Source organism: Pristiophorus japonicus, chromosome 25, assembly GCF_044704955.1.
Source record: "Pristiophorus japonicus isolate sPriJap1 chromosome 25, sPriJap1.hap1, whole genome shotgun sequence".
NCBI lineage: Eukaryota > Metazoa > Chordata > Chondrichthyes > Pristiophoridae > Pristiophorus > Pristiophorus japonicus.
Genome location: NC_092001.1, coordinates 13,532,345 through 13,543,150, shown reverse-complemented (window position 1 = coordinate 13,543,150; position 10,806 = coordinate 13,532,345). Strand labels below are relative to the sequence as shown.

The 10,806-nt window shown below is 42.6% G+C and overlaps 3 non-coding genes across 3 annotated transcripts; all 3 read right to left on the bottom strand.

The window, feature by feature from the left end:
* Window positions 1-6,552: 6,552 nt before the first annotated feature.
* trnas-gcu (transfer RNA serine (anticodon GCU)) lies at window positions 6,553-6,634 on the bottom strand. The gene has a single exon. It is a non-coding gene; the product is annotated as a tRNA-Ser (tRNA).
* Window positions 6,635-6,879: 245 nt separating this feature from the next.
* On the bottom strand, window positions 6,880-6,968 carry trnar-ucg (transfer RNA arginine (anticodon UCG)). The gene is given in 2 exon segments: window positions 6,880-6,915; window positions 6,932-6,968. It is a non-coding gene; the product is annotated as a tRNA-Arg (tRNA).
* A 2,644-nt stretch (window positions 6,969-9,612) lies between these two features.
* On the bottom strand, window positions 9,613-9,694 carry trnas-gcu (transfer RNA serine (anticodon GCU)). Its single transcript has one exon. It is a non-coding gene; the product is annotated as a tRNA-Ser (tRNA).
* Between the last annotated feature and the right edge of the window lie 1,112 nt (window positions 9,695-10,806).

Genomic DNA, 10,806 nt, shown 5'->3' with positions numbered 1-10,806 from the left:
CACGTCTTGCTGAGTTTTACAGAATACTTTGTTTTTGTTCATTGTGTTTCTGTATCCCTTTTAAGGTGATGTGCTGGTCTGTCAGGGGTCATTCTCTGTCTCTCCAAAATGGTGTGCTATCAGTATCGGATCATTATCTATCTGTTTAATAGGAATGTGCTGTCTGTCCCGGATTACAAATTTAAAATTTCAAAAACTGCCTTTGGAGGGTGCAGGATTTTTAGTTTGTTGGTGTGTTTGTGTAAGCGAGGGAGTGCGTGCAAACATTCTGCGCGATCTTACTGTGCATTTCATGTCATGGGAGGAAAAATGCATTACATGCAACTTGAAGCCACACTGATTTGATTCAACACGCATTCGGGGACTGCCTGACAGGAGAAGAATCTGTTGTGGGATTTTGCTATTCCACATCTGAAAGAAGGCATATTATATAAATTAGAAACAGAGCGATTTTAGCGAGAGCTTGCGGATGGGCTGTGTGACATGATGAGCTCCTTCTTCCTTATTTTCAAATACAAATCAAATCAAGACAAGACAAGACATGACTGACTGACTGACTTTGTTTATATAAATATATGTATAAATATTTTTATGTGCGTCTATTTACATACATTCCCTACTTTTTAACTTTCACAATAAATGTGCTTTTTCTGTTCTGCCTGCATTGGATCTATTCCATTTCACCGCTTTCACAGCACACGCAGCTTCTGTCTGATCCTGCAGGAAGGCACTCGCGACTTTAAAAGGTGGCCTTTATTGCGCACATCTTCCCTCGTGGCTTGTCTTGCACCATGGGCTTACTGTGTTTGGATATTTACTGTCTGCACGCCCTGATTTCCAATGGATTTCATGCAGTCGCACAGACTTAGTTCAATCAAAAATATATAGATTAAGAAACAATTAGTTATTTATTTCAATCAAATCAAATTCAATTTTTTGCTATAAAATTGTAAATTTATTTATTTTCTTATTATGATAAATATATATATGTTTTAAATTGTCTTTTTGTCTGGGTTGGTTTTATTTCCCTCCCTCTTTCCTGCTTGTCTATCACCTGTGGCTTCAACAACCGTCCCAGTCCGGCGTGCTCATGAGAACCACGCTCAATCACGCACAACACAATTGCATTCAGGAATGATAGAAATCCCACTTTATTCTTCTGAAAGGGAACTGCTGTCCTTGAAGGGCAATTCTACAGCTGTGTAAGAGGGATGTGCTTCCTGTCCAGGATCATTCGGTGTCTGTTTCAACGGGATGGTTGTCAGTTCCGCTTCGTCAATTGCCACTTCAAAACGTATTTTCTAATTATCCGGATCATCCTGTACATTTAAAAAGGAGTGAGATTATCAGCTGTGATAACCGAGTAGTTAAACTGTTGTGTTTCTAGCTACATTGACGTTGCATGTGTCCGTGTACATCCATATCATAGAAACATAGAAACATAGACAATAGCTGCAGGAGTAGGCCATTCGGCCCTTCTACCCTGCACCGCCATTCAATGAATTCATGGCAGAACATTCAACTTCAGTACCCCATTCCTGCTTTCTCGCCATATCCCTTGATCCCCCTAGTAGTAAGGACCTCATCTAACTCCTTTTTTAATATATTTAGTGAATTGGCCTCAACAACTTTCTGTGGTCGAGCATTCCCCAGGTTCAACACTCTCTGGGTGAAGAAGTTCCTCCGCATCTCGGTCCTAAATGGCTTAACCCTTATCCTTAGACTGTGACCTCTGGTTCTGGACTTCCCCAACATTGGGAACATTCTTCCTGCATCTAACCTGTCTAACCCCGTCAGAATTTTAAATGTTTCTATGAGGTTCCCTCTCATTCTTCTGAACTCCAGTGAATACAAGCCCAGTTGATCCAGTCTTTCTTGATAGGTCAGTCCCGCCATCCCGGGAATCAGTCTGGTGAACCTTCGCTGCACTCCCTCAATAGCAAGAATGTCCTTCCTCAGGTTAGGAGACCAAAACTGTACACAATACTCCAGGTGTGGCCTCACCAATGCCCTGTACAACTGTAGCAACACCTCCCTGCCCCTGTACTCAAAACCCCTTGCTATGAAGGCCAACATGCCATTTGCATTCTTAACCGCCTGCTGCAGCTGCATGCCAACCTTCAATGACTGATGTACCACGACACCCAGGTCTCTTTGCACCTCCCCTTTTCCTAATCTGTCACCATTCAGATAATAGTTTGTCTCTCTGTTTTTACCACCAAAGTGTATAACCTCACATGTATCCACATTATACTTCATCTGCCATGCATTTGCCCACTCACCTAACCTATCCAAGTCGCTATGCAGCCTCACAGCATCCTCCTCGCAGCTCACACTGCCACCCAACTTAGTGTCATCCGCAAATTTGGAGATACTACATTTAATCCCCTCATCTAACTCATTAATGTACAATGTAAACAGCTGAGGTCCCAGCACAGAACCTTGCAGTACCCCTCTAGTCACTGCCTGCCATTCTGAAAAGTACCCATTTACTCCTACTCTTTGGTTCCTGTCTGACAACCAGTTCTCAATCCATGTAAGCACACTACCCCCAATCCCATGTGCTCTATCTTTGCATATCAATCTCTTGTGTGGGACCTTGTCGAACGCCTTCTGAAAGTCCAAATATACCACATCAACTGGTTCTCCCTTGTCCACTCTACTGAAAACATCCTTAAAAAAATTCCAGAATATTTGTCAAGCATGATTTCCCTTTCACAAATCCATGCTGACTTGGACCTATCATGTCACCTCTTTATAAATGCACTGCTATGACATCCTTAATAATTGATTCCATCATTTTGCCCACTATCGATGTCAGGCTGACCGGTCTATAATTCCCTGTTTTCTCTCTCCCACCTTTTTTAAAAAGTGGGGTTACATTGGCTACCCTCCAGTCTATCGGAACTGATCCAGAGTCAATGGAATGTTGGAAAATGACTCTCAATGCATCCACTATTTCCAAGGCCACCTTCTTAAGTATGACTATTCCGTTACCAAGGTGACCATGTCTGTCCGCAGTATTCAGTGGGAAGGGGATTAAATCATTGCACTGGGATTTGGACGCTGTGGAAGCATCGGCGCAAAATCACACGTTTTAACGTGAAATATGTCTGTTTTCTCACATGTCGAGCGATTGTGAGAAATGGAACTTTCAGTAACAAGTGGTGGGGTTCGTCCGCGAACCTCTCACATATCAAATGTGATCATCCCAAAGCAAAAATCATACCCCGAGACCAACGAGCCGCCGACAGTAAAGAGTGTAGCTATAAGATTCTGACGGTAGAGAGAAAAGATATTCGGCCCATCGTGATTGTGCTGTCCCTCAGAGACCAATCTAATTTGTCCCCCTCTCCATTGTCTGACAAATTTTATCCTTTTGAGACATGACATGAGCAAAGTACAGCATCCTTGCAAGTAAAAGGGGAATTTGGCGATGAGGTTAAATGTGAATGACAAAACGATCAGGAAGGTCAAAGTTGTAAGACAATGATGACGAGAATGGGATTCGCACCCATTGCACAGAGCCCATTAGCAGTTCATCGCCTTAACCTCTCGGCCACCTCGTCACTTGTGCAGCGCATTGTCAGCCATTCAATCTCCTGCTTTTTGTATCCAAACAGAAATAATGTGCAAGAAAGTCCACTTCACAGCTTGCTCTGCCCGTAGGCATGCAGATTGACAATGATGAAAACCTGTCATGAGTTTCCGTCAGCAAACAGCCTTCCTTTACATCAGGTGAGTGACTGGAAGAGATGGTTGGTTTCTCGGCAGAATCAAAACAAAAAATACAAAATTTCACACAACAAGCTCAATTGACCACGGCAGGACTCGAACCTGCAATCTTCTGATAACTTTGGAATGAGAATGGAAGTAAGACTCCTTATCCATTCGGCCACGCGGCCTCTACCATGACCATGCATTCTGTTATTGTGTCTATTGCGAGCAGATTTGGGGCCACTGCAATATCAAGGAGTGGATTTAGGAAACGATGAGCACATTTCCAGTGAATGATCAGATGCACGGCGATCTGTGTGTGCACCGGCGCAGGCAAGCCCAATGTAAATTGAAACACAACAGTTTAACAATTCGGTCATTGCAGCTGAAATCATACTCCTTCTCAAACTATACAGGATGACCCGGGTTTATGAGAAAATCCGTTTCAAAGGGAAAGATTATGAACCGGATCTGACAACCAGCCCGTTTAAACAGACACAGAATGATCCGGGACTGCAAGGACATCGCTTTTACCCAGTTGCAGAATGACACTTGACTGACAGCAGTTCTCTTTTAAAAGAATAAAGTGAGATTTCTATCATCCCTGAAGGCAATTGTGTATTGGGCCTCAGGACCACGCGGGGAAGAGACGGTTATTGAAGCCACAGGCAGGAAGGAGGGAGGGACGTAAAGCCAGCCCATATTGAAATATATATATATTTAACATTTTAAGAAAATAAATGCATTTAAATTTTATTTTTAAACAATTGAATTTGAGTTGTTTTAAATAAATATATAATTGATTCATAATCTATATATTTTTTGATTGAAGGAAGGCTGTGTGACTGGAAGAATATCAGTGGAAATGAGGGGTGGAGTCAATCATTACCCAAACACAGTAAGCCCATGTAGGAAGACAAGTCACGAGGGAAGATGTGGGCTACAAAGGCGATCTTTTAAAGTCGCGTGTGTCTTTCTGCTGGAGCTGACAGCAGCTGTTTGTGCTGTGAAAGAGGTCAAATGTAATAGGGCCCGGTGCAGGCGGAACAGAAAAAGCATGTTTATTTTGGAAGTTCAAAATTTGGGATTACATATAAATATACACATATTTATACATGTAGAAACAAAGTCAGTCAGTCAGTCATGTCTTGTCTAGGTTTGATTTGATTTGAATTTAAAAATAAGGATGGAGGATATCATCATATCACACAGCCCACACGCAAGCCCTGGCTAAAATCGCTTTATTTCTAACGTGTGTATTTTCCCTTCTTTCAGATGTGGAATTGCAAAATCCCACAGCAGATTCTTCTACCGTCAGTGGGTCCACGAAGGAGTGTTCAATCAAATCAGTACGGTTTCAATTTGCATGTAATGCATTTTTCTCACATGACAGTAAGATCGCACAGTACGTTTGAACACACTCTGGCTTACACAAACACACACACAAACTAAAATTCCTGCACCCTCCAAAGGCAGTTTTTGAAATTTGAAATCGGAAATCCGGGACAGACAGCACATCGCTTTTAAACAGACACAGAATGATGCGGGGCTGATAGCACACCATTTTAAACAGTCAGAGAATGACCTCGGACAGACAGCACATCCCCTTAAAAGGGACACGGAAATAGAATGAATAAAACAGATAAATATGCAAAACTCGGCAGGTCGTGCAGATTCTGTGGAGGAAGAATCCGGTTTCATGTTCTGTCGGATAATGATTCCGAAATTTTAGGAAAAAGTTAAGATTACAGATTTTTTCAACAAAAATAGCGCCTGGAAAAAATACGCAGCGAGTAAGGTCAAATGGGAACGTCTGTGATACAGTGGAACGCAGGAGTGATTAAATAATAAATGGCACAATGGAGAATGGCAAAGTGGGTGGTAATCGGGCAATAACGTAACAAAGCATGGTCCAGAGGAGGTGTTAGTGGGAATAGCAGAACCATTACCAGGCAATCGGAGCGGTGCTTATCATCCGATACGTTGAACATAATGTTGAGGTCAGAAGACGAGAACATGCCGACAATATAGGGTGTCACCGCCTTTTAATCAGACCAGGCAGATTTGCCAGCCCGGATTGATTTCCTGTCCGCTTTGAATTCGGCAGCCAAGGGACGAATTCAAAAGGCAGCTTCTCTCATCTTTTCAGCTCGAGAGAAACAGGACGCACTCATATTCAGGGCAGAGGTGGAGATTGACGCTAAATGTATGCTTATCCCAATTGAGGTGAACTTATGCGTTCAGACAGGAAAATGTACTGATCAAGTATTGGCCGGAACCAAACACGTGTTTAGGTTACCCAACGCGTCACAGAGCCGAGTACCTCTGAGATATTTTAACTTTACTCAGTTTGGCGGGTTTCACATTGCTCTGGGATTTGGAAGCTCATGGAACATCGGCGTAAAATCACACGTTTTAACGTGAAATATATGTGTTTTCTTACATGTCGAGCGGCTGTTAGAAGCGGAAATTTGAGTAAAACATGACGGGGCTCGTCCGGGATTTGGCCCGTGAACTCTCGCATTTCAAATGTGATCATTCCGAAGCGAGAATCATAACCGTGGACCAACGAGCCGCCGACAGTGAAAAGCGCAGCTCTCAGATTCTGACGGTGGTGAGAAAAGATATTATGGCCCATCGTGCATGTGCTGTCTCTCAGATACCTATCTAATTAGTGCCCCTCGCCATTGTTCTGCAACTGTTCTCCTTTTGACGAATATATTATTAATTTGAGACATGACATGAGGAAAGTACAGCATCCCTGCAAGTAAAAGGGGAATTTGGCGATGAGGTGAAATGTGAATGTCAAAACGTGGTCAATCTGTAAGCCAACGAGGACGAGGATGGGATTCGAACCCATGCGTGCAGAGCACAATGGATTAGCAGTCCATCGCCTTAACCTCCCGACCACCTCGTCTCTGCTTCAACATATCGTCAGCCATTCAATCTCCTGCTTTTTGTATCCAATCAGAAATAATGTGCAAGAAAGTCCACTTCACAGCTTGCTCTGCCCGTGCATGCAGATCGACAATCATGAATGCTTGCCATGAGATTCTTGAAGCAAACAGCCTTCCAATGCTTCAGGTGAGTGACTGAAAGAGATGGTTGGTTTCTCGGCAGAATCACAACAAAGAAGATAAAATTTCACATAGCGAGCTAAGTTGACCGCAGCAGGACTCGAACCTGCAATTTTCTGATAAATTTGCTGTTGTCATCGAAGTCAGACGCCTTATCCATTAGGCCACACGGCCTCTGCCAGCACCAGCTCTTGTGTTGTTGTGTATATTGCGAGCAAATTCAGGGCAACTGTAATATCAAGGAGTCGATTTAGGTGAAGAGCAGCATATTTCGAGTGAATGAACAGATGCACTGCGATCTGGGTGCGCACCGGCGCAGGCAAGCCCAATGTAAATTGGAACACACAGTTTAACAATTCGGTCATTGCAGCTGAAATCATACTCATTCTCAAACAATACAGGATGACCCGTGTTTATGAGAAAATCCGTTTTGAAGGGAAAGATTATGAACCGGAACTGACAACTAGCCCATTTAAACAGACACAGAATGATCCGGGACTGCAAGGACATCGCTTTTACCCAGTTGCAGAATGATACTTGACTGACAGCAGTTCTCTTTTACAAGAATAAAGTGAGATTTCTATCATCCCTGAAGGCAATTGTGTATTGGGCCTCAGGACCACGCGGGGAAGAGACGGTTATTGAAGCCACAGGCAGGAAGGACGGAGGGACGTAAAGCCAGCCCATATTGAAATATATATATATTTAACATTTTAAGAAAATAAATGCATTTAAATTTTATTTTTAAACAATTGAATTTGAGTTGTTTTAAATAAATATATAATTGATTCATAATCTATATATTTTTTGATTGAAGGAAGGCTGTGTGACTGGAAGAATATCAGTGGAAATGAGGGGTGGAGTCAATCATTACCCAAACACAGTAAGCCCATGTAGGAAGACAAGTCACGAGGGAAGATGTGGGCTACAAAGGCGATCTTTTAAAGTCGCGTGTGTCTTTCTGCTGGAGCTGACAGCAGCTGTTTGTGCTGTGAAAGAGGTCAAATGTAATAGGGCCCGGTGCAGGCGGAACAGAAAAAGCATGTTTATTTTGGAAGTTCAAAATTTGGGATTACATATAAATATACACATATTTATACATGTAGAAACAAAGTCAGTCAGTCAGTCATGTCTTGTCTAGGTTTGATTTGATTTGAATTTAAAAATAAGGATGGAGGATATCATCATATCACACAGCCCACACGCAAGCCCTGGCTAAAATCGCTTTATTTCTAACGTGTGTATTTTCCCTTCTTTCAGATGTGGAATTGCAAAATCCCACAGCAGATTCTTCTACCGTCAGTGGGTCCACGAAGGAGTGTTCAATCAAATCAGTACGGTTTCAATTTGCATGTAATGCATTTTTCTCACATGACAGTAAGATCGCACAGTACGTTTGAACACACTCTGGCTTTAACAAACACACAAACAAACTAAAATTCCTGCACCCTCCAAAGGCAGTTTTTGAAATTTGAAATCGGAAATCCTGGACAGACAGCACATCGCTTTTAAACAGACACAGAATGATGCGGGGCTGATAGTACACCATTTTAAACAGTCAGAGAATGACCTCGGACAGACAGCACATCCCCTTAAAAGGGACACGGAAATAGAATGAATAAAAGCAGATAAATATGCAAAACTCGGCAGGTCGTGCAGATTCTGTGGAGGAAGAAACCGGTTTCACGTTCTGTCGGATAATGATTCCGAAATTTTAGGAAAAAGTTAAGATTACAGATTTTTTCAACAAAAATAGCGCCTGGAAAAATACGCAGCGAGTAAGGTCAAATGGGAACGTCTGTGATACAGTGGAACGCAGGAGTGATTAAATAATAAATGGCACAATGGAGAAAGGCAAAGTGGGTGGTAATCGGGAGATAACGTAACAAAGGATGGTCCAGAGAAGGTGTTAGTGGGAATAGCAGAACCATTACCAGGCAATCGGAGCGGTGCTTTTGATCCGATACGGTGAACCGAATGTTGAGACCAGAAGACGAGAACATGCCTACAATACATGGTTTCACCGCCTTTTAATCAGACCAGTCAGCATTGCCAGCCCGGATTGATTTCCTTTCCGCTTTGAATTCGGCAGCCAAGGGACTAATTCAAAAGGCAGCTTCTCACATCTTTTAGCTCTAGAGAAAAGGACGCACTCATATTCAGGGCAGAGGTGGAGATTGACGCTGAATGTATGCTTATCCCAATTGAGGTGAGCTTATGCGCACAGACAGGAAGATATACTGATGAAGGATTGGCCGGAACCAAACAAGGGATAGGTTATCCAACGAGTCACAGAGCCGAGTATCTCTGAGATATTTTAACTTTACTCAGTTTGGCGGGTTTCACTTTGCTCTGGGATTTGGATGCTAAGGGAACATCGGCGTAAAATCACACGTTTTAACGTGAAATACGTCTGTTTTCTCACATGTCGAGTGGCTGTTAGAAGCGGAACTTTGAGTAAAACATGGCGGGGCTCCTCCGGAATTTGGCCCGTGAACTCTCACATTTCAAATGTGGTAATTCCGAAGCGAGAATCATAACCCTGGACCAACGAGCCGCCGACAGTGAAAAGCGCAGCTCTCAGATTCTGACGGTGGTGAGAAATGATATTATGGCCCATCGTGCATGTGCTGTCTCTCAGATACCTATCTAATTAGTGCCCCTCGCCATTGTTCTGCAACTGTTCTCCTTTTGACGAATATATTATTAATTTGAGACATGACATGAGGAAAGTACAGCATCCTTGGAAGTAAAAGGGGAATTTGGCGATGAGGTTAAATGTGAATGACAAAACGAAGTCAAAGCTGTAAGACATCGTCGACGAGGATGGGATTTGAATCCATGCGTGCAGAGCACAATGGATTAGCAGTCCATCCCCTTCAACTCTCGGCCACCTCGTCACTTGTGCAGCGCATTGTCAGCCATTCAATCTCCTGCTTTTTGTATCCAAACAAAAATAATGTGCAAGAAAGTCCACTTCACAGCTTGCTCTGCCCGTGCATGGAGATCGACAATGATGAAAACGTGTCATGAGATTCTTTAAGCAAACAGCCTTCCTTTACTTCAGGTGAGTGACTGGAAGAGATGGTTGGTTTCTCGGCAGAATCACAACAAAGAATATAAAATTTCACGCAGCGAGCTAAGTTGACCGCGACAGGACTCGAAATAGCAATCTTGTGATAACTTCATGGTTACAATGTAAGTCAGATGTGTTATCCATTAGGTCACACGGCCTCTGCCAACGGCGGATATTGTGTTGTTGTATATATTGGGAAAAAATTAGGGGCAACTGCAACATCAAGGAGTGGATTTCGAAAAACGTGAGCATATTTCGAGTGAATGAACATATGCACTGCGATCTGGGTGCGCACCGGCGCAGGCAACCCCAATGTCAATTGGAACACAACAGTTTAACAATTAAGTCATTGCAGCTGAAATCATACTCCTTCTCAAACTATACAGGATGACCCGGGATTATGAGAAAATCCGTTTTAAAGGTAAAGATTATGAACCGGAACTGAAAACCAGCCCGGTTGAACAGACACAGAAAGATCCGAGACTGCAAGGACATCCCTTTTACCCAGATGCAGAATGACCCTTGACTGAAAGCAGTTCCCTTTTAAAATAATAAAGTGAGATTTCTATCATCCCTGAAGGCAATTGTGCAGTGGAGCTAAGGACCACCAGAGAAGGTTATTGAAGCCACAGCTGATAGACAGGCAGGAAGGACGGAGGAACGTAAAACCGGACCAGACTGAAATATATATATATAATTAACATTTTAAGAAAATAAATGCATTTAAATTTTGTTTAAAAACAAAATTATTTGATTTGTTTTAAATAAGTAAATAATTGAATCATAATCTGTCTACTTTTTGATTGAACCAAGGCTGTGTTACTCGAATAATTTCATTGGAAATGGGTGCAGTCAAAAATTACCCAAACACAGTAAGCCCATGGTGGAAGACAAGCCACGAGGGAAGATGTGTGTGACTAAGGCGATCTTTTAAAG